The 20,225-nt window shown below is 39.4% G+C and overlaps 1 long non-coding RNA gene across 1 annotated transcript; it reads right to left on the bottom strand.

The window, feature by feature from the left end:
- Nucleotides 1-3,179: 3,179 nt before the first annotated feature.
- Nucleotides 3,180-6,499, bottom strand: LOC114068191. The gene is made up of 3 exons (XR_003573526.1): nt 5,993-6,499; nt 4,461-4,548; nt 3,180-4,106 (listed from the first exon to the last, which is right to left on the bottom strand). It is a non-coding gene; the product is annotated as an uncharacterized LOC114068191 (long non-coding RNA).
- Nucleotides 6,500-20,225: the final 13,726 nt, after the last annotated feature.

Genomic DNA, 20,225 nt, shown 5'->3' with positions numbered 1-20,225 from the left:
GAAGCTTGGATGAGATTGCTCACTGTGGTCCCTCCCTTCCAACCGGACTCATTTTGTGATTCTGTGTTACTTAACTCTCCAACATTAGGATACATTTGTCACTGAGCTTTAATTCAGGCTGGTTTGGCCCATAGGGGTGATTTTGAGCAAACTTGAAGAATAACGTGAGGCGACTTTTATGAGTTTTTCATAGGAATGGCTTGTACCTGCTAAAATAATAGCATTAAAAAAAAAAAAAGAGAGATGAGATGATTGCTGAAAGTTTTGTTCTAACTGTAAATGTTCTTTCACTTTAGTTGCCATTTCTACTACAGCTGACAGTCTTTAGAAGGCCCCTTTATTCTTCAATATTTGTGAAATAATGAACAGTCCTGTGTTTGGTTTGATTGTGTGACCAGATCTAACTTCGTGAGATTGCAGGGAGATAAAGTCTCTTCACAGCCCGAAGGTGTGAAAAAAGAGGTGATTGCAAAGAAGCATGGCACAGAAACATGCAATTGCTACTCCTTCTGCTAACCTTGTCCCTAGATGAAAGAAATTCTCAGAATGTTAGTGCCATTTACTTAACTACAAAAGGTAGCTAGATTGAAGGGTTTAGTCATAGTCATTATGGAGCATTTATGTAATACATTTCTGTTTCTAATAACATAGATTTAGCTCAAAAGGGTGAGGTGAAGTATGTGCCTCACTTTACTCCAAGTTATCCTGCTATCTTCATGTAGACCTTGCAAGCTGAAGTCCCATAGCCTTGGTATAGATAGATGGGAGCCAGCTAAATGAGCAGGTGGCTAAGGCCACTTTGAATTTCTGATTTTGGTTGTCTTATGGCTGTGATGTTTATGTAGAAGTTACTTTTCTCAGTGTCAGTACACACCACTGACACTTCTTGCTTTCTCTAAGGGTGGTGCCATGTCCCCTGCATGACATCAGGGCCCTTCTAAAGACTGGTATCCCCACTTCAAATAAGTTTCTAAAGATACTGAAACCATGGTGGTTGCTGGTGTGTTATGCACTTTATGATTGGGTATAGGAGACAAGGAGACATTTTGATAATTCTGCAATGGATATTTCTTTTTTAGGTTTGGTCAGTTTTTTTTGTTTGTTTGTTTGTTTCTTTGGTTTTTTTGTTTTGCTCTATTTTGTTGTTTGTTTGTTTGTTTCTTTTCAAATTAATTGTATACCTGAACAGTAGCCCTAATAAAATAATTGGCAATATCTGAAATTGTAGTTTCATGAGAAGAGCTACAGCTCTAGAGGTCTCCAGCACATCAGTGATGGTTCTTACAGATATATTTGCATCTGGTGGGAGCTGCATAAGTATTTAGTTGCATATTTATGCCTTTGCCTGTGACAGTATATTAATAAGCACTTGTCCATTTATTAACAGTAAATGAAAAAGAGAAAAAGCAAGCAAGGCTTATGTGTTTAAACTTAGTAGCAAAGAAACATATAATCGCAGAGAGGAGTCAGCTTGCGAATGAGTCCTTAATTTAAAAATAAGGCAACATCATTGCATAATTATATTTTTAATTATTTGACTAATTATTGACTAATTGACTATAACATGTGAAGACAGTGCTAACAAGTCATGGCTTTGGGGAATGTTTACTTTCAGGATCAGTATAACACCTATTTGCACAAGCAGTAATGCCAAATTGAAACATCTAGACTGCCTCAAAGCTGGGTGAAAATAGGATGTGAGTCTTGGTTTCTTTAATTCTTTCTTCTGCAGCACATTCTTAAAATCAGTGTGTAAAGACTGAGAGAAATAGCGATTGTGATTGTCAAATGAGTATTTTTTTTTTTCAGAAATTATTAGGATATTTCTTCTAGAATCTTTTGTATAGATAATACAAAGCACTGTGGCACTACGTTCTACCTCTTTTCTCTAGTGGAATATTTCACTGGAATTATTATCACAACTATTTTGCTACGTTCAATGAAATTAACATGGATTCCATTTCTTGAAATCATATGGAGACTGTAACTGCGCTCTGCCTTATTACCAAATGAGTACAGTTTGCCCTTCAATAATTCTCTAAACTCTCAAATGCCTGGGAAATAATATGCTGGAGCGTTACCGAACTGTGACTGAAGCACCATTTGTGCAAAGTGTGACAGTGCACAAATGATATTCCACAATAAAAGTTCAAATGGCATTAATCTTCCACAGAGGTTCATTGACTGGGAAGATGCCTCAAATACAACATAAAGGCACTGTGGTCCCACTTCACATTATTTCTGAGTGGTTCCTCTGTATCAGTCTTTTGCAAAGATGTACATTAATTTTTCTGTTATATGCTTAAACATAACCAATGAGAAATTAACAAAATGTAATATATTATTTTTACAACTACCTCAGTGAAAAGTTTGCATTTGCATTTGCTGAAGAGAAATCCTCTTAACATGGGTATCATTAAGAATATAATGGTAGGCAGTGTAATCTACCCATTTTCATTCTTTGTTGACAATGGTATATAACTTGTTTTGTGGATTTTCTTCCTTCTGTCATCTTGAATTACAGTTGGCTGAAAAAGGCACAGGCTCTGACCACTGTTGTTTTCTCACTTTGTAAGATCCCAGTACAGGGAAGGGAAATTAGTGTTATCTAAATGTAGATTTAAATTTAAATGGGGGTTTATGTGGTATGAGTTTTGGAAATTGAAGGAATCTTTGAGGGATTGTGAAATTTGGTGGTAGGAATACTGGGTTTAGAGCTTGGTTATTTCACTTTCAAACCCTTCTCTTTTACTTGCTTGGATTTTGTTCTTTGGCCATGTCCTCTCATATTTTGCTTTGCTCCCTAGTGAACTGGAGGTAACAAGGGCACTGCCCCGGTGTCACACAGGCATTTGAGAATCGGTTACTCAATATCTGCCCAGATCTTTCAGTGAAATTTCCTGAAGGGTGTCTTTCAGTGTCCAGTCTTGACTTGAAGAATTTAATTAGTGGAGAAAATATGGACCAGTAAACTTGTGATCCTGCAGCGTAAATATGAGCCCATTTTTTCCTTCCCTGATTTTCATCATTTGTTTAGCTGCATGTCGTTGAGCATTCTGTACTCCTTTGAAAGCCAAGACCCCATCTAAGCCTACCCGTCTCCTCAGAGGCCAGAATGCACCTTTTGTGGCTGTGATTCTGCTGGAAACAGGGAGAATAAATCCAGGTCCTGGCAAGAACACATGCTGTTTGGTTCAGCAGTCCTTTGCTCAGTTGCTCAGAGCCTGAAAAGGGAAGCAGCCCCTGGGGACCAGTGGAATCCCATCCTCATCTAAGGCTAAAAATTGATTTACTTTTTCATTTATCAGCAAGGAAATTGCTTTTTTTTTGGGCTGTGATGAACCAACCTTCTGACAACACGTCAGAGATTAATTGCTAAAGACCAGAAGGGACTGCTATGACCATCTAATCTGCCTTCTTGCATAACATAGACCTTTGGACTTTCACTAAATAACTCACACTTGAAGGCCAGTGTATCCCCAAGGAAAACAGCCAGTCCTGATTTTATTACCAGAGCCCACTGCAACTCAGCACATTTTTCAATGAAGCTATCTGGTAACTATTTTGTGGTCTTTCCAATGTGTGCTGTGGTAATTAATTTTTTTTCCTTTGAATTTTTTGATCAAGATCTAATCAAGGAATTGATTAGATTAATTCCTCTATGCCAGCCGTGAGGAGGAGACTCTTTCAAGATAATCTGCTTCCTGCTCCAGGAGGCTTTTTCTTTTTGAATTGACGAGGACAATTGAATGACAGCAATCGTGAACCAGACCTCTTCCTCTTCTTCTGGATGGTGCAGGCAGGTTCCCTGTGCATTCTCTGGTGCTGTGAGTCTTACGCATAACCATGTAGTGGGACAAGAAGGCACAATTTCAACAAAGACAGGGAACATCTCCTCCCGGTGCTTAACCCACACAGTGGGATCCTCCCAGGGAAGTGGGAGCTGTGGGGTTGATGACCCTCAGTCTGAAGTAGAGCTCAGATTTTAAGTCTCCCCTTCCTGGGTTTTGGAATCTGCCACCCATGCTGTCATGCAAAGTCAGGTTATCGCTGTGACTATTGCATCACCAGAAGAATATTTAGAGTGCTTATTCCTCTTAGGAAACCTAGAGGACCAAAGAGAGAAAAAGACATTTGATGAGCTGAATCAGATTCCCCACAGACCGGTTGCAGAGCCTTTGGTCTTACATAGGCAGCCAGCCTGAGTCACCCTCGACATTAGGGGCCTATAGTAGGTCATCAGAATATAGTCCATGTCGTCATGGACTCCAGTGGTGCTGGAGTGGTGCTGCAGTAATAACTGTGAGATGTCTGCTAGTGCAAGACAGCTCTGGGGGCCAGATGAGGGAAGTCACAGAGCCAAAGAAGAAAGCAAGGCAACGTAACAATTATGGCCTGATTTCCTGTGCGGCTGCTCTTCGTGCAACTGAGTCACAGTTCCTGTTGGGGCTTCTGCTTACCTTTGAGTCTCAGTCTGTGGTGGTGCATCCTCCACTTATTTATTGATAAGGACCATCTCTGCCCACACTCTATAGTCAGCTGTATTTGCTGCAACAAAGATTAATAAGCTACCGGGTGATGAGTAAATATTTAGCAACATTTTTCTTTGCTTTGCTTTGCATGTAAAATAAATATATTTGCAGAATATTCATTTTCCCTAGGTCTGGCAGCTTCCTAGAGTCTTTCACTTTTGACTCTCAGCAGATATGTTCATATGCTGTATCTAAAAGGATGGTGATGCAATCTTTATGTTTTGCATATAGCAAACATTATGTTTCATCCTCCTTTGAGAAAATCCGTTTCTGAGGTTTCAACTAAATGTGTCTCATCGTCATATTCAGTATGGCTCCACTTATGCTGCAGCTTCCAAATTATTCTAACCCTTGTGTGCCTTTTTTTAGTAGGATTTTTCAAGAATTTTCAAGTTCCGTTTTGTTCATAGTAAAATTTATTGATAAGACAAAAGGGCTTCCTTTTAGAAATTGAAATATCGATACTTTTAACGTAATGCTTATGTTTTAGTCCTCAAAATATATTACACTGTTGAATTCTTTGTTCTCTAGGTGAACATTGTTTCCTCTACGATACCTAATTATTTGTCTTCAAAAAGCTGCACATCAAACAAACTATTATGAACGTGCCTTTAAAAAGGCCTCCTAAGGGATATTTGTTTCAACTTCTATGGAAATTATTGCCCAGGACTGTTTTTGTCCTTGCCACTGGTAACTGGACTTTAACTTTCAGCTGTTAGATTTGTTACTTTTCTTCTTCTGAGCCTTCTTAAGCAGAGCCCCCTTGGTGGCAATCTACTGATTCCCCACTGCAGAGTGGTATTTGCTGAGATTGTAGGTATCTATACCCTTAATTGGACCACAAGTTTAAAACTATGTCCATTATATCTTTGCTAACTACCTAACTTTTATAAAAGGCAATTTGAAAGTGTAACATTGAACAGCCATCTGGTGATAATAAATAGGATACCAATAAATCATATTCTGTGCTTAAACTGTACTAGCAACTTGTCCATTACGGAAGAGAGGCTTCTTATTTTTCAGAACAAAACCAGTAGTTTTTGGGGCTTGATGATTCACACCAGATTACCATTTTTCACTTGATAACCTTTTATCCATAATCTTTCTTAACTCTATTATTAACCGATTAAAGTAACCTCTGTTCCCTGGAGTAAATAGTAGGGTGTAACTAGTTAATAAGTGCTACTCACCCTCACTGCAACTTTTATTATGTGCCAGAGTCATCCTGTGAAGTCCTGCCATTCTTATCAGTTACTTCTAGCTGTTTATTTTCTAAATCCCTCACTTACCCCATGTAATCACCTCACCTTCCCTCAGTAGGGAAGGGGTGGATACATGTTGCTTTTTGCCTTTCCTCCCCCACTCCTCACACAGTACTCATTAAACGTGAGCAGTGTGTGGATATTCCTCAGAGAATCTTTGAGCTGCTCAGATGGAAGGCATGGGAATGCATCACATACCTAAATAGCTTGAAGGCCTTTTCTGATCTGAATGATGGTTAGCAGACAGTAATCCATTTTGCAAAACTCAGAGTTGCCCTCACATTGCTCCCAACACTCTTGCTGGCTCTCCAAGCATTCCCTGTACATGCCTGTCTAGTAAAAGCAGCTTTCAATTAAAAAAATGCAGTTCACTTTCTAAGAAACATATTTTTTTGAAAACAAAATACATTGAGATTGGCTTGTAAGTTCTTCATAAGTATAATACCTCAATAGATGATTTTATCTGTGACCTACTGGATCAGACTTTCTCCCAGAACAAAATTCATTCAAGAGTTTCAGTCAACAATCATTAGAAATACCACCACAGACTCCAATTGCCCCTCTGTTTTGGTATAAGATTGTATGAGCTTTAGATTTGTGATCAAAACACAACCAATCCCAAAATTACATGAACCAGTATTTCTGTACCGTATCAAAAGTACAAAGGCAAGAAGGAGAATTTTAGAAACATGAATGTAACCCCACTTAGATAATTCAAGGGCTAGGGCAATAATTAGCGAAGAGCCAGAAAACTTTCATGAAACTCTGCATGCTCTTCAAAGTTTTGAGGTCACATTCTTGTCTGAGTTATGAACACACAGCCTTTATTGAGGGCTGTGTGTCAATAATCTGGGCACAGGGAAGGCTTAAACTTTGATTAGAGGAAACAATTCCTGACTGTTACATTCCAAGTTGCACTTTATGCTTTCTTCCAAAACAGTTTATCTGCAGAAAATTGCAGACTAAGGAGAAAAATACAGTTGAAGAGAAAGCAGGAGAACTTGCTGTCTTCACTCTTTTCTTCCACTGCAATTGCTAGTTATTGTGCTTAACAACCCTTAAACTTACATTTGTTGCAATGGGTTTCCTTTTCTCATATTTCTTTTTTTTTATTATTATTTGTAAGTAAGTGTCCTACAGAATCCAGGGCCAAAAACCAATCACTGGATATGTGACTGTATTTGGTGTTCTTATAATTTGATATAAAAAAATGGGGATTTCCTATTCCTCATAATTTATCACAAATTTTATTTGATCAAATTGAACACTTAATGGTTATTTATTGCAAATTGTGTTTGATTTAATTGTATGATTTAAAACTTGAAATTATGCTGCCAGACATGCTGGGTCTTGTTTCTATTGACCTTTTTGTTTGTGACCTATCTTTATGAAGTAAGGGGTTTCCTTCTCTATATTTTGGCTTGGCATGCCTTCTTAAAATTTTATTTTATTTTACTTTATTTTTCAAGGGGAACAAAGCAAAATGATTGGTGCTTCAGGTCTCTTTGAAAGAAAGCAAAACATCACAGGGAACTTCTTTGCACTAAAGCAGAGGAGAACAAAGCCTTTGCATAAAAGACTTGAATTCCATCTGTCATTTCCACCCACTACTAAATCTACCAAAGACTGAACATTTATCCCACTGAGCTGAACGCACTGATATCTAACTGTGGTGCCATTGGTCACTGTAGAGCATAGGCTTGACTTTTTAGCTTTTCAAAACTGTTAACACAGATTTAAGTGCAACAGAGGAGGCATGAAGCCATGAATGTTTTATTGGAGAGCTCCAGATCATCTCTCAGCAGGTGAGTCCAAGTACTGTCACTTAAAAGATTAACCTCCTATCTCTACAACAGCAATTACGACAGGAACTGCCTTATTAGGTAAAGCATATTAGATAAATTGAAACTCTCACTCTATTGATAAATTCATTCAGTAAAGCTGACCTCATGGCTCCCAGGCTACACAGAAAAATCTATGGTCTTTGTCCTTTCATGCATAGGGATCAGCAGGCTAATGAAGAATTAGTGAGTGTCCATGTGACTTAAAGAGCATATTAAGAATGTGTCTGTTTTGCAAATGTCTAACTCTCTGTGTACCATACAGTCTTTGGGGTCTTACTTCAACAGCCAGGCTCAATAAGACATAACATGTTTCTCCTCCTTTCCTAGGAGGAATTTGCTAAGTAATCATTCCTCTGAGGCAGCTGCTTCTAAGCTTTGGTTTCAGCTTCATAACACCCTGGCGTGTCGAGCAGGTGCAGCCTTTTTGCACTAGGGAGGAAAACTCAGAGGAAGAGCTGTTAATATCCCAGTTTTCAAAAGCAGTGCTGGATTTTCATGCTCTTCTATGCTTTGATCTGCTTGAGTCTCCTCACAACCAGCGCTCAGGGAAGCATGATTTGGCTGTACCTCCAGTTAAAACAGTATGAATCTGGAAGTACTCAGTGCATCTGGAGTCCAAGCCTGTGGTATCCGAGGATGTAAATAAGATATCACCATGGAAAATACAGGCCAGTGTGACTGGACTTGGGAAACACGAAAAAGCTTTGCCAAAGCTGAGAAGCTAAATGCTCGGTACCTGTTCTACCTATAGACCTATAAAATCATATTTTCCTCTTGTTTTCAGACAAAACCAAGACAACTAATTTTTCTCTTGTTTTTCTTTATCAGGATAGATCATATTATTTTCCAGACCGGAAGTACTGATTAGTTATCAGCAGCTGTCTCCATAGAGCATTGAAAGTCAGCATGATGTTTTAGAAAGAGCTTAGCAATGTGTCTGTTTTGAGTGTTTTCTAGTTTAAATTGGAGAGTCATAGAATGGCTCAGGTTGGAGGGGACGTTAATAATCACCTAGTTGCAGCCTCCCTGCCATGGGCAGGCACACCTTTCACTAGAACAGGTTGCTCAAAGCCCCATCCAATCTGGTCTTCAAGACTTCCAGGGACAGGAAGTCCACAACTTTTCTGGACAACCTGTTCCAGTGCCTCACCACACTCACAGGGAATAATTTCTTTCTAAAAGCTAATCTAAATCTACCCTGCTTCAGCTTAAGGCCATTGTCCTATCACTACATGCCCTTGTTAGAAGTCCCTCTACAGCCCTCTTGCAGGCCCCCTTTAGGTACTGGAAAGTTGCAATAAGGTCTCTCAACAGCCTTCTCTTCTCCAGGATTAACAATCCCAAAGCTCTTATCCTGTCTTCGTAGGAGAAATGCTCCAGTCCTCTTATCAACTTGGTGGCTCTCCTCTGGACTTGCTCCAGCAGGTTGATGTCTTTATTGTGCTGGGGGTTCCAGAGCTGGGCACAGCACTCCCGGTGGGATGTCACAGGAACAGAGTAGAGGGGCGGAATCACCCATCTAAACCTGCTGATCACACCTCTTTTGATGCAGCCCAGGGCGTGGTTGGCCTTCTGGGCTGCAAGTGCACATTACCAAGTTGTATCGCACTTTTCATCTGCAAACACCAGCAAGTCATTCTTGCCAGGACTAATCTCTATCCATTCTCTGCCCAGCCTGTCCCTGTACTTGGGATTGCCCCTATCCAGGTGCAGCACCTTGCACTTGTCCTTGTTGAACTTCGTGAAGTTTGCACAAGTCCACCTCTTCAGCTGTCAAGGTCTGTCTGGGTGGCATCCCTTCCCTCCACCGTGCCTCCCTCACCACACAGCTTGGTGTCGTTAGCAAATTTGCTGAGCATACAACAACTCATCTAGGTATATTTTCCCTCTGAAAAAAAACAACCCCAAGCATATCCTGGATACTTCATTGCATTTTAAAACCTTTAAAAGTAAGGTGAGAGGATGGGGGATAATTTCTCCAAAGTAAAACCAAAATAAAGCAATTTCAATTCTAAAGAATAATTGAGACATTGAAGGGATTGCTTTAATTTTTAAAATACCTAACTTCAGTGGCAGAACAGGCAGCTAAGGGATGGGGAAACCCCACAAGAAACAATGCCTTATTGTCCAAACCTTAATTTTGTTGTCATGTCATGCCATTCACTGTAGTTACCATACATGAGAATTTTGAAAACTGAAAAGCCTCTATATAGGCTAAGGAAATCATTACTGGACTGTGAATTTGAAATATTAGTTCCTGCCAGAGGTGTGTCTCAGCTCAAATATTGAGAGTAGTGGTCTTGGTGCGTGGGCCCACTCTGATGGGGAAGATACTGATGCAGCTGGTCCAGAGTGTGAGGGTCAGAGGGAAGCAGATGAGTCTCCATACAGATCAAAAAGGTGTCTACAGAGCTTACTGTGTTCCTGGTTGCAAATTTGGAACATGATGTTTCCTTGCTACACATCCCCCACACTGCCCCCACCTTTGCTGTCTATAACAGGAAGGGAGGGAGTGGGAATATCCTCTGCCCCAAGTGGGATGTCTGTGACTCTGAGCATCTTGTAGTTCTGTCACCAGCGTTTTTCAGATGCACTCAGAGTGTGAGTGTGTGAGCATGTGTGTGTAATACTTGTGGAAAAAACATCCCACCTTATTGGAAAAGTCAAAGTGATGGAGTCAGACTTTTGGAAAAATATTGTCTTGGAAGGTCAAATGAGGGATCCAATTGAACACACAGCTGCAAAATATTAATGAAGTGCAAGAGCCAAAAGTGGGAAATATTTTATTTAGCTGTCCTTTTCAGTGATAAACCTGCACTGAAAAGATATAACAATATGCTTTATCTTATACCTTCAAGTAGTTTAAATATGAGTGTATGACATGAATATGCATAAAGTGCACATTATACCTAGATCACACCTAAGCTATTTGCCAGGAGGGGAAACTTCAGGTGACAGGAAAAAAACATGTTTAGGTGACCTATATGGGGTTGGAAGGCTGTTTGGTAGAGGTGGCAGGGGTAGAAAGTCTGGGACAATGGTCAGCATTGTCATGACAGGGAGAAGGTGCATATGAGAATGGGGCAAGAGGACGTCGAGTGAAAATGTACACGGTGCAATGGGTCTTTTATCTTCATACAGCTGATCATACTCCCCTTAAAAGCTTCAGTCTGATTCCAGGAAAAGGGTCTACATGTGAAGCTGTAGACTAGATATCTCTGCATCTGATGCAAGGAATCAGATGTGCTTGTCTTCCCATGGGCTCCAGCTTCATTCCGTCAACTCTGGAGGGACTGATTTATAAGCAGGTTTCTGTAAACTTTAAAAGAGTTTTCAGAATCTCTTTCTGGGCCTGATAGTGTCTCACTCTGCATGTAGTGGCAGTAAGTCCTAAAATTCTGACACCACTTTCTAATTGTGGCATTGGGTTATTTGTATCTTGGTTGATGTGTCACACAAAGTGTTAGGCAGATGTTATGGCTCTGGTGCAATGTGCTATTACAGAAACTTTTCCCTAGCTTAATTTATTGTTACCCATTATTAGCATCCCAGTTTGATAGGGAAGGATTTGAGGTACACAATCTTTAAATTACTTGCTGAAGGCCAAGCATAAAACTTGTGCTTATGGAGATATTTAGATATTTCAGTTCCATTGAACTTCGTGGCACAGGATACCTAAATATAAATGTGGGTATGGCCCATGAGTTTTGGTAGAAGTGTAAACCAAACCCAGGGCTACCTGACCAGAGTTTCTGCTGTGACTATACTACTGTGACTTCACTAATCTTGTCCACCTTGGATTTCCAGGATCCCAGATACAATTACTGAAGTTCTGCATGTTAACAGCAGAAGGGTTTGGAGGACCTTCACAAACATTGTTCTTTCTGTTAGGAGACACCCCATATGCCTTTGGTTTATGGGTTGAAGTTACACTCCTAGTGTCTTGCTGGATTTGTGCTAACATAAATGCCTTTTATAGGGCAGTGAACTGAAAAACTAGAGACATAACAAGTTATAGACCAGTCAAGCACTAAACCTCTCCCTATAATTAATTTGTGAGGTGTGAGAATTGCTGTTTGTGTAGGAAGATGTGTGACAGCCTCCATGTACCATGTGTCTAGTCAAACTTGTCCATGGTTGGTTTGTCTGGATATCAGAACATCTTAAAGTTTTTCTTGGTCCCATTGCATGAATGTCTCTCTGCCTCATCGACTCTATCTCTTTTCAAACCCCATCTTAAAACATATCTTTCCTCCTTTGCCTCTGTCTCTTAATTTTTCTTTCCCTCGGTCATTGGCCTTACGACCGAATGGTTTAATTTATTCACCGTGCAGTATCTTTATGATGCTGTTTTCTGTAATTTATATCAGATACAAGAGAGTGGACAGTGTCATTTAATTCCATAAAGGGCTTTAGGATGCTATTGCTACAAAAGACACTTACAAAATAAAGTCATGAGTCTGCAAAATACTTACTCATGCAAATAGTTACATTAAAATTGATGGTGCTGCCTGTGTGAAGAAGTTGTTTCCAGGCTGGACCCTTCTGTTTTGTACCTGGGTACCTAGGCATCCAAAATGGATTGTCTTCTAAAAGTCCTCTAGGGACGTTAAATTTTCTGACAGCTGGTTGACTTACAGCTGGTTGATTTATAGCAGACTGTAACTCCGGGAAGATGCTATTTTATGGTCGTATTGGGCACTATTCACCCCAGCCAACTATAGGCATTCCAGAAAGGTGGGTAGTTTGGAGGTTGGTCACTGCACAGACAGCTGCCTTCAGGAGGCCAACCAGAGCATGAATGTTCAAAGCCTGCTTTTCCAAATGTACTTTATAGGAAGATTCCCCTGAAGTCTGATCTCCTTGTTAGCCACAAATAGATGAGTGCTGGAGGCCTGCTAAGTTTTAGGAGGTCTGCCTTAGCGTGGGAGAATTTTCCTGTTATCTCATTAGAAAAAGGAGCCACATACTTTAAATTTATTTTAGAGCCAGTGATTTTGAAATTTATCGTTATTTTGTTTATTGTTATATACTTTTTTTTTTTTTTTTAAGAAAGTGGCTTTATCTCCTGTTAGGTGTCCGGTGTGTATTCAGCAGACTAGAATTACAGGAAAAACCAAAATTAACTCAGAATTAAAGAGGACTAGAAAACCTTAAGACTCTGGGTTTTTTTCTCTGAGTGTCCTTTCCATGTTAGACCAATCTCAGCTGTGTTAAAATATTCCATGTCGGCTTGTTTCATCTCCCAGAATATCTCCAGTTCACTAGGCTCGAATTATGACATGTATTCCTGAATATGAAAGCTTTTGGCCGAGCCTGAATAAGCTTTCTGGTAAGACAGATGTTCACTCTTTGGATATGTAATAGAAAACCCATCCAATGTCTCATCAGTACAAAACTGATGATGTGATCCAACTTCAGGTGCTTTGTCTCCTACAGAAACTTTTATATCTATTACCTGGAAAATGGCATGGTGATTTCAAATTGGATTCTAGACGCTGATGGAGGCTGGACCCTGAGTCACTGACAACATCCAGTCTTTCAATTTATTATCTCTCTGTTGGTGGTGAGGGGGGCAGGAAAGCAAAAGGAAGAAGAAAACTCATAAATTGTATTTTTTCTTTTTTTCTTTCTTTTTTTTTACCTTTCTTTTTCTTAATATTTTCCTTGTCCTAAAGCAGACACCTGACTTTCCACTCTGCTGCCTGATGGAGAAGCAGCTCCATCTAAACCCCCAAGCAGCTTGTCATCATGACCCTTGCTTTCATGTATCTGTTGTCTCACAGGTGACTTGCACTGTCTTGAGACATCTTCTTAATCACAGTGATTGTGCTAACTAAAATCCATCAGTGTGCTTCACGGATTCAGGACTGGAGAGGTGAGAAGAAAAATTTAGCAGCTTAGAATAATAGATCAAGTACTGCACAGGCTTCCCATTTCCCTGACCAATGAGCCAGAGATTTTGTGAACCAGCTTTTGGGGATGGCATCAAGTAATCCATTCAGTAACTGGGCTGTTGTCTGAAATTATTTTTTCCCCCCATAACTTCCTATTTTAAGATAACTGAGAAAAATAAAAAGTAATTCTTTATATTTTGAAGAAAAATATTGAGCAAAATATCATTTGCTGAGGTTTAAGGAGTCTTAAAATGTCCCTTAAAAATGAGACCTCTTCTTCTGTAAGCAACAGTGACATCACGAGGTTCAGAATGATCCTTTAGATGGGTGGATGTTTTTGTAGCCTGTGTCAGGCCTCACACAAGGGTTATATCCAGTTGTGACATATAGGTGTTTTTCAGATAACTTCTCATTAATTCTCCTTTCATAATGACTTGGCTATGGAAAAGCCAGATTTTAACAATCTAGGTACATGTCAGGTTGGAAGTGGTATGTTTTGCTCCCTAAAAGAAAATAAATCTCTGTTTTGAGCAATTCTCTGTGTGTCTTCCATCACAATCTCATTCAGCTATTCCTTAAAATAGCTTACTGAGGCAAGGAAAATGAGAAGTATTTCAATTAGGAGATAAAAATTACAGTCATAGAATGGAGTGATGTTATGGTAAATACTGCATTATCTTTTACATTCAAACTTGGTTTCGGGGGATAAAGAGATCGGCTGGAATATAAGCTTGTAATTCGATTTAAACAATGAGGCATTCAAATGCACAAAGAGGGCAAAAAGCAGCTCATCTTTGCTGGGGCAGATGAGAACAAAGCCCGGGAGAGAAGGTGTCCTGATCCCTTGTGCAGGCAAGTGTGTGCCCCGGCAGTAGGAGTGCTGAGCAGGATGGGCTCAGGAACAGTGCAGCTATGTGGCTTGTTGTAAATGAGTGCTAATAAGACTAATATACCACATGTTACCCACACCATTTTACCGCTATCTGCTGTTCCGAGGAGAAAAGTGAAGTGGCAGAGAACAAAGGGGTGGGAGTGACAGGGAGAAGAAAAGAGGGTTGCTGCTGTAATCAGATTTTCACTGAACTGTGAATTTTAACAGGTTTTCTGTACTTCAGATTGTTATTTTGTCCACTAGGTACCTGTACAAGATAATGATGATGGCTGACAGAATACTGCAGTACAGCCGAATTCTCATGAACTTTGCAAACAGGTCTCTTGTCCAGTATGCTTCAACCTATATGAACACAGTTTAGTCATATTGCCACATTGTTTTTGATGCTACATTTAATTTTATGAATGAACTGGTTTCTAAATTGCTAACCAGTTGTCTGATTAGCTGCTACGGATACCATTTAATCTAAGCAAAGCGTAACTGCTGTTTTTATGATACTATCAATACCCCCGTCATGTCCGTCTAACTGGCATTTGTGCAACTGATGGTCATATGATAAAATTTCTTTAGAAATCACTACAGAAAAGTATGGTCATTTGTGAGTAAAACCAACTGTTATATTTGGTTTGTTGTGAATAGTACATGCTATCCTATGACTTAATGGTTGGTTGAATTTCAAAGAAAATGTGGCAAACTATGAAGTATAGGAATGGATCACATGTCTTTTGTTCTTCCTGTTCAAGTATCTACTCTTGCTTCTCTGAGAAATCAAGGGTAGATTTTTTCAAAGTTTATTTTCCAGCCCCCAGGAAGTGCTTATTTTAGTATTTGTGGTGTACAATCTGAAAACATAGGACTTAGCTTGCATTCAAAATGAGTTACTGCAACAAATTTAGATGCTGATTTTCTAGAGATCTGCAATTTGTTCCATGAAAGCAAACATTATGGCCACAAGTCATGCCTGTAAAGGCAAAACTGATTACCTGATCACATGCTGGAATACTTGCAGCTGATGAAATAGGTCTAGTCATACCCATTTTGTAAGCAGAGACGCAGAAAAAAGAAGTTACATCATACACTGGGAATGTGGACAAAGCACAGTAACACGGCTATGATGAGCAGGTGACCACACTGCCCAGACAAGGTGCCTGTGATGTGAGTTATTTACAGTTAATGAAAAGAGAGAGAAGCTCCTCAGAGGACCATTCAGACTTAGCCCTGTGAAGCCTTGTGGAATAAATACTTTCTCATCTCATTCTCTGTTGTAAGCTTTTTCATAGTTTAGAGTTAAAAGACATTAGGACAAGACACAAGACCCAAAAAGAAGCCATGCACTGTAATAAATACTACAGGCTCGTCAGAGCAGATACAGTCTTGATGGCATCGCAGGAGGGCAGCTGCTCCCCATCACAGGATGTGGAGCGTGTTGTGAACCAGCAAGAGTTAATGTGAAGGACATCCCCTCCCCTGTCCCTGTGTTAAATCTGTGCCTACCAGCTATTGCTTTTCTCAGTTTCTCATATGTACCTCTGGTCTTGCTTGCTCAAGGTCAAAATATTGTCAGCACATGGTAGTGAACAATGTGTCTTAGCTTGTACTGTTTTTTTTCTTGCAGAGGTGTTTGCTTTTTACACTGCATAAAATGGTTAAACTACTTATGAGTAAAGCTTTTGTACTTTCTTTCTATGGTTACCTGAGTTATTTTCCATCTGTTTCCTCACATCACTTTCAATGGGCTTAAACCTACTGCCTGATTGTGGCACCTTCCACAACACAGTGTAATTAACCACAGGCAACTATTCAACATATTAGATATGAAAGCAATGTAGCGTGTTTTTTTCTGGCTTCGTGACATGTGAAGGCCAAAAGAACAGCTTTATTCTCTCCAAAGCTTCTCCACCATTCTTTGGTGTGTGATCAGAATATTTTGAGATGGCCTTGCAGGTATACAGATATACCTAGGACACCTTGAAATAATATTGCTTTGGACCCACAAACACCCCCTCCATACAGAAAAGAGGGGAATGTTGGCAACTGGTTAATATGTAGCTGAAGAAATTAAATGCCTCTGACAGTAATTGCCTGAAGAAAATTCAGAAGATGGGATAGCAACAACACAGCAGACACAAAATAACTACATTAAGAGCACAATAGCCATATGTCAACATTATATTAGGAAAACAGTGCTTAAAACGGTCAGGTCAGAACTTTGCCAAGAGCCTGAGATGTGGTTGCCAAACTAGTTTTGTCGGAGAAAGCAGTGCATGGAAAAGGTGCAAAAACCAGCTACCCCCTCCAGACCCTACGACTTGAAAGCTCAGTGTGTCAAACTGCAACTGATTACTGCAATTGATCAGGAGTATTAATGGGGGAGGGAAATGTTAAAAATGAAAACCAGTCCTCTTTTCACTTTTTAGTCTTCTTAGAAATAAAGATGCTAATAAAGCAAGATGTAGTTGGTTAACAAAGTAATATTTTCTCCCATGTAAATCTTGATTCTTAAAATATTTGTACTACATTATGATCTCCTCCTCTCCACAACTAATGTGAGAAATAAACTGGTAGCTTGCATTAAAAGTCAAGCTTATTTTTGATTGTGAATTTCTGACAAGTCTCAAGTTGCTGATAGCTAAGGAGGGGGTTTAGTTTCAGATCTCCTTATTTCTGTTAAATATGGTGAATTACCCTAGGAAGTCAAAAATATCAATCTCTAGGAAATGTGAATAGACACCACTGCATTAATGCCATTTTCAGAACAAAGACATAGACTCTTACTTCTGGTAGCACAGGGTGTAATATATACCTATCAGTTAACCTCCCTAAAATTTTGGTGAATTGGTACATCTTATTGAATACCTGTACTCAGCAAGTTTATTCTTCTTGTAAAGGTTCAGTCTGAACATCAGGAAACACTTCTTCACTGCGAGGGTGACTGAGCACTGGCACAGGTAGCCCAGTGGGGTTGTGGAGCTTCTGCCTTTGAGGATATTCATGGCCGTATTTGGACATGGTCATGGGCAACCTGCTCTGCATCATCCTGCTTGAGCAGGACCATTGGACCAGATGACCTCTAGAAGTTCCTTCCAGCCTTAGCCATTCTGTGATACTGTAAAGAGGCGACTGATGCAAAGGGCCTTTTAATGATCCTCTCATTTTCTTGGGAACCTCTACTATATGTCTGGACTTACACGTGATCTGCATTATTTTGATAAGAAGAGGTAAATATGTAGCCTGCTGAAAGGTTCCATAGTTACATAGTTTAGCCTGTTTATTCTAGCTGAAAACCAGGAAAAACACCCAAACCAACAAACAACCTCAGTGAGAATAAGGTATCTGGGCACAGATTTAACCACATCTACTTTGGGTCTTTTAGAGGTAAAACTGTCAGCAAAATATCACACCCCAAACTGACACAGTTATACCAGTGTGAATTTTTATATGTAGGCCAACTCTTGCTCTACTATATGTAAAATGAATCATAGGCTGCATTCCAATTCCCTTAACAAAAAATAATTGGCAGAAACCTCTGCTGCCAGATTTGGCAGTGCAGAAGCTGTACAGGCATGCAGGCTCATTTAGTCTCATTTTCAGAGGCATTTCTTTAAAACAAAGTTACCCTGTGTGAGCGAGGCATCATTAGGAAGCTTGCCCTGCTGTTGCCCATTTATTTAGGATATTTAACTCTGTGTACCGCTTGACAAATCTCTTGGGGACTATACACCCTGACTTGGATATTACCCTGGATATTAGTCTGTGAGCACCTCAGCATACAAGTGGTATTCCCCATCTGCCTCATCTTCTTTGCAGGTGGTGCAGCAGTGGTACCACCTGGACTCCAAGCATCTACATCCTGGTGTGGATACTTTGAATATATGTTTAATTGTGAGTTTAGCCCACCGTACAACACAAAAGCATAATTCTGAACCCCTCACACTGTCTTCTTTTTTCCTTTGCTGTTTGTTTTCTAAGGTGTTTCCTTCATATCAACTTTTTGCTAATGCAACACTTAGAATTGTACCTTTTTGCACATTCCACCAAATGAAAAATGAAATTGCTCCCTAATTAACTGACTATAAGATCTGAGGTTTCATGAGAAAAACAGAGACTCATTAAAATTCAAAGCTTGGCATTATTGCAATGTATGAAAAAACATTTCTGTCATTGGTTAAATTATCACTTACTCAATTTCATCTATCTTATTAAAAGCTACATTGGAACAGCCTGTTGCTTAAATGAACATACCTCCCCATGAATATGTTGTTTTGATTCCATGGTTCTTTTTTTGTTAAATCTGTTTATGAGCTGAAGGAAGTGAAAGACAAGTGGAAAAAATTAGCAGCTGATATCTCTAGTTCTGACTAGATACTGCTATGTGTTTAATATTTAGCTGATTTTAGATTTACAAATAATCCTGATATGTATGCAGTACTGAAATGGTAAATATTCCCTCACTGGGTAAGTTTCAATAAAAATAACAGTGAATGTTATGTTTAATGGTCTCTGGTTTTTTAAAAGGTTTTCTTGTCCTTGAAATACATAGGTGACTACTTGGTTTAATAAAGTCTCGCTGTAATTAGTGATACACACTAGCAAGAAGTCAAAGTGTTCAAATTCAAGCCATGTTAAGGCTTTCTTATGTTTGAAATCCACCCATTAGATTAGGTGTAAGGGTCGTAAAGCATTCTGTAAAATCAGGAATTGATATATCACTCTTGAAGGGTGTTAATTTGGTTTCCCAGTTCTGATCTGTTTGGAAGAACATATTAATTGCTTGTTAGATAGAATTAAACCATTTTGTGCTACAAAAAAACCCCACAAAAAACAAACCACCAAACCAAACAAAAAACCAAACCAGAATAACTGAGAATAAAAAGCTAGATCTTTGCAGAACATTTTTATCTGAATACAGCATCTTGTTTTGCAAAAGGCAGAACAGGACAATTCTATCTTTTTGGATCTTTCAACAGCTCTGAGAAACAAAGGCTGATACTGCTGAGAGATGAGAAACAGGGAGAATTTTATCCCTGCCAAAAAAAAAAAAAATTAAAATTCTTAAGGTCATAGTATTATGTGGTTTGCCTCAGCATCTTTACTGGCTCACAACTCAAGCAGTCAGGGAAATGATTGCAGAAAAGTCATTTCACTTGAAAGCAAAAATCCTTGGTTCTACTGCAGATACGATTGTACCTGTGGCCTGATCCTGTCTCTCCTGAGCCAGAGCAGATTCATATTAAAGTTATTGGATATCCATTATTAAAGTTAATGGATACTAACCTGGACATTGGGATGTACATGGATTAAGTCAAGACCAAAGTCATAACCACCAGGATTCCAGACAGAAGGGTCTCTTTAAAATGAAATTCTGCCATGAAAGTGTTCAGTTTAGAAAACCAGCCCTTTCAAGCAGATGACACAACTGCAGAGGAGACAATGCCTAGACAGGCAACAAAGTCAAAGGTAAACATCCTCATGCTCTCATAAATTTATCTTTTTTTTTTTTTTTTTTTTTTTTTAGAAAAATCACAGTGCTAAATTAATTCTCTAGAGACATATGGAATTCACGTAAAACCACACAGAACATAACAGACCCGTACTCCCACACTAGGATTGTGGATATTAATTTAAAAATGACAGGGCAAGACTGTCCCTCTCTGCTACGTTGCCCGACGGATTCTCATGAGGGCTACCCCTTCTGTCATATATTACTCGAGTTGATTTTTGTGTAAGAGGTGTGTGGAGGAAGACCCTACCCATTCACATGAGCCTGTGCTGGTGCTTCACTATTTGTGAACAGGGTT

Source organism: Empidonax traillii, unplaced genomic scaffold (assembly GCF_003031625.1).
Source record: "Empidonax traillii isolate 1590-97213 ecotype Southwest subspecies unplaced genomic scaffold, ASM303162v1 scaffold1013:size211862, whole genome shotgun sequence".
Lineage (NCBI taxonomy): Eukaryota > Metazoa > Chordata > Aves > Passeriformes > Tyrannidae > Empidonax > Empidonax traillii.
The sequence above is the reverse complement of the archived record's forward strand: the minus strand, read 5'-3'. Positions and strand labels throughout refer to the sequence as shown.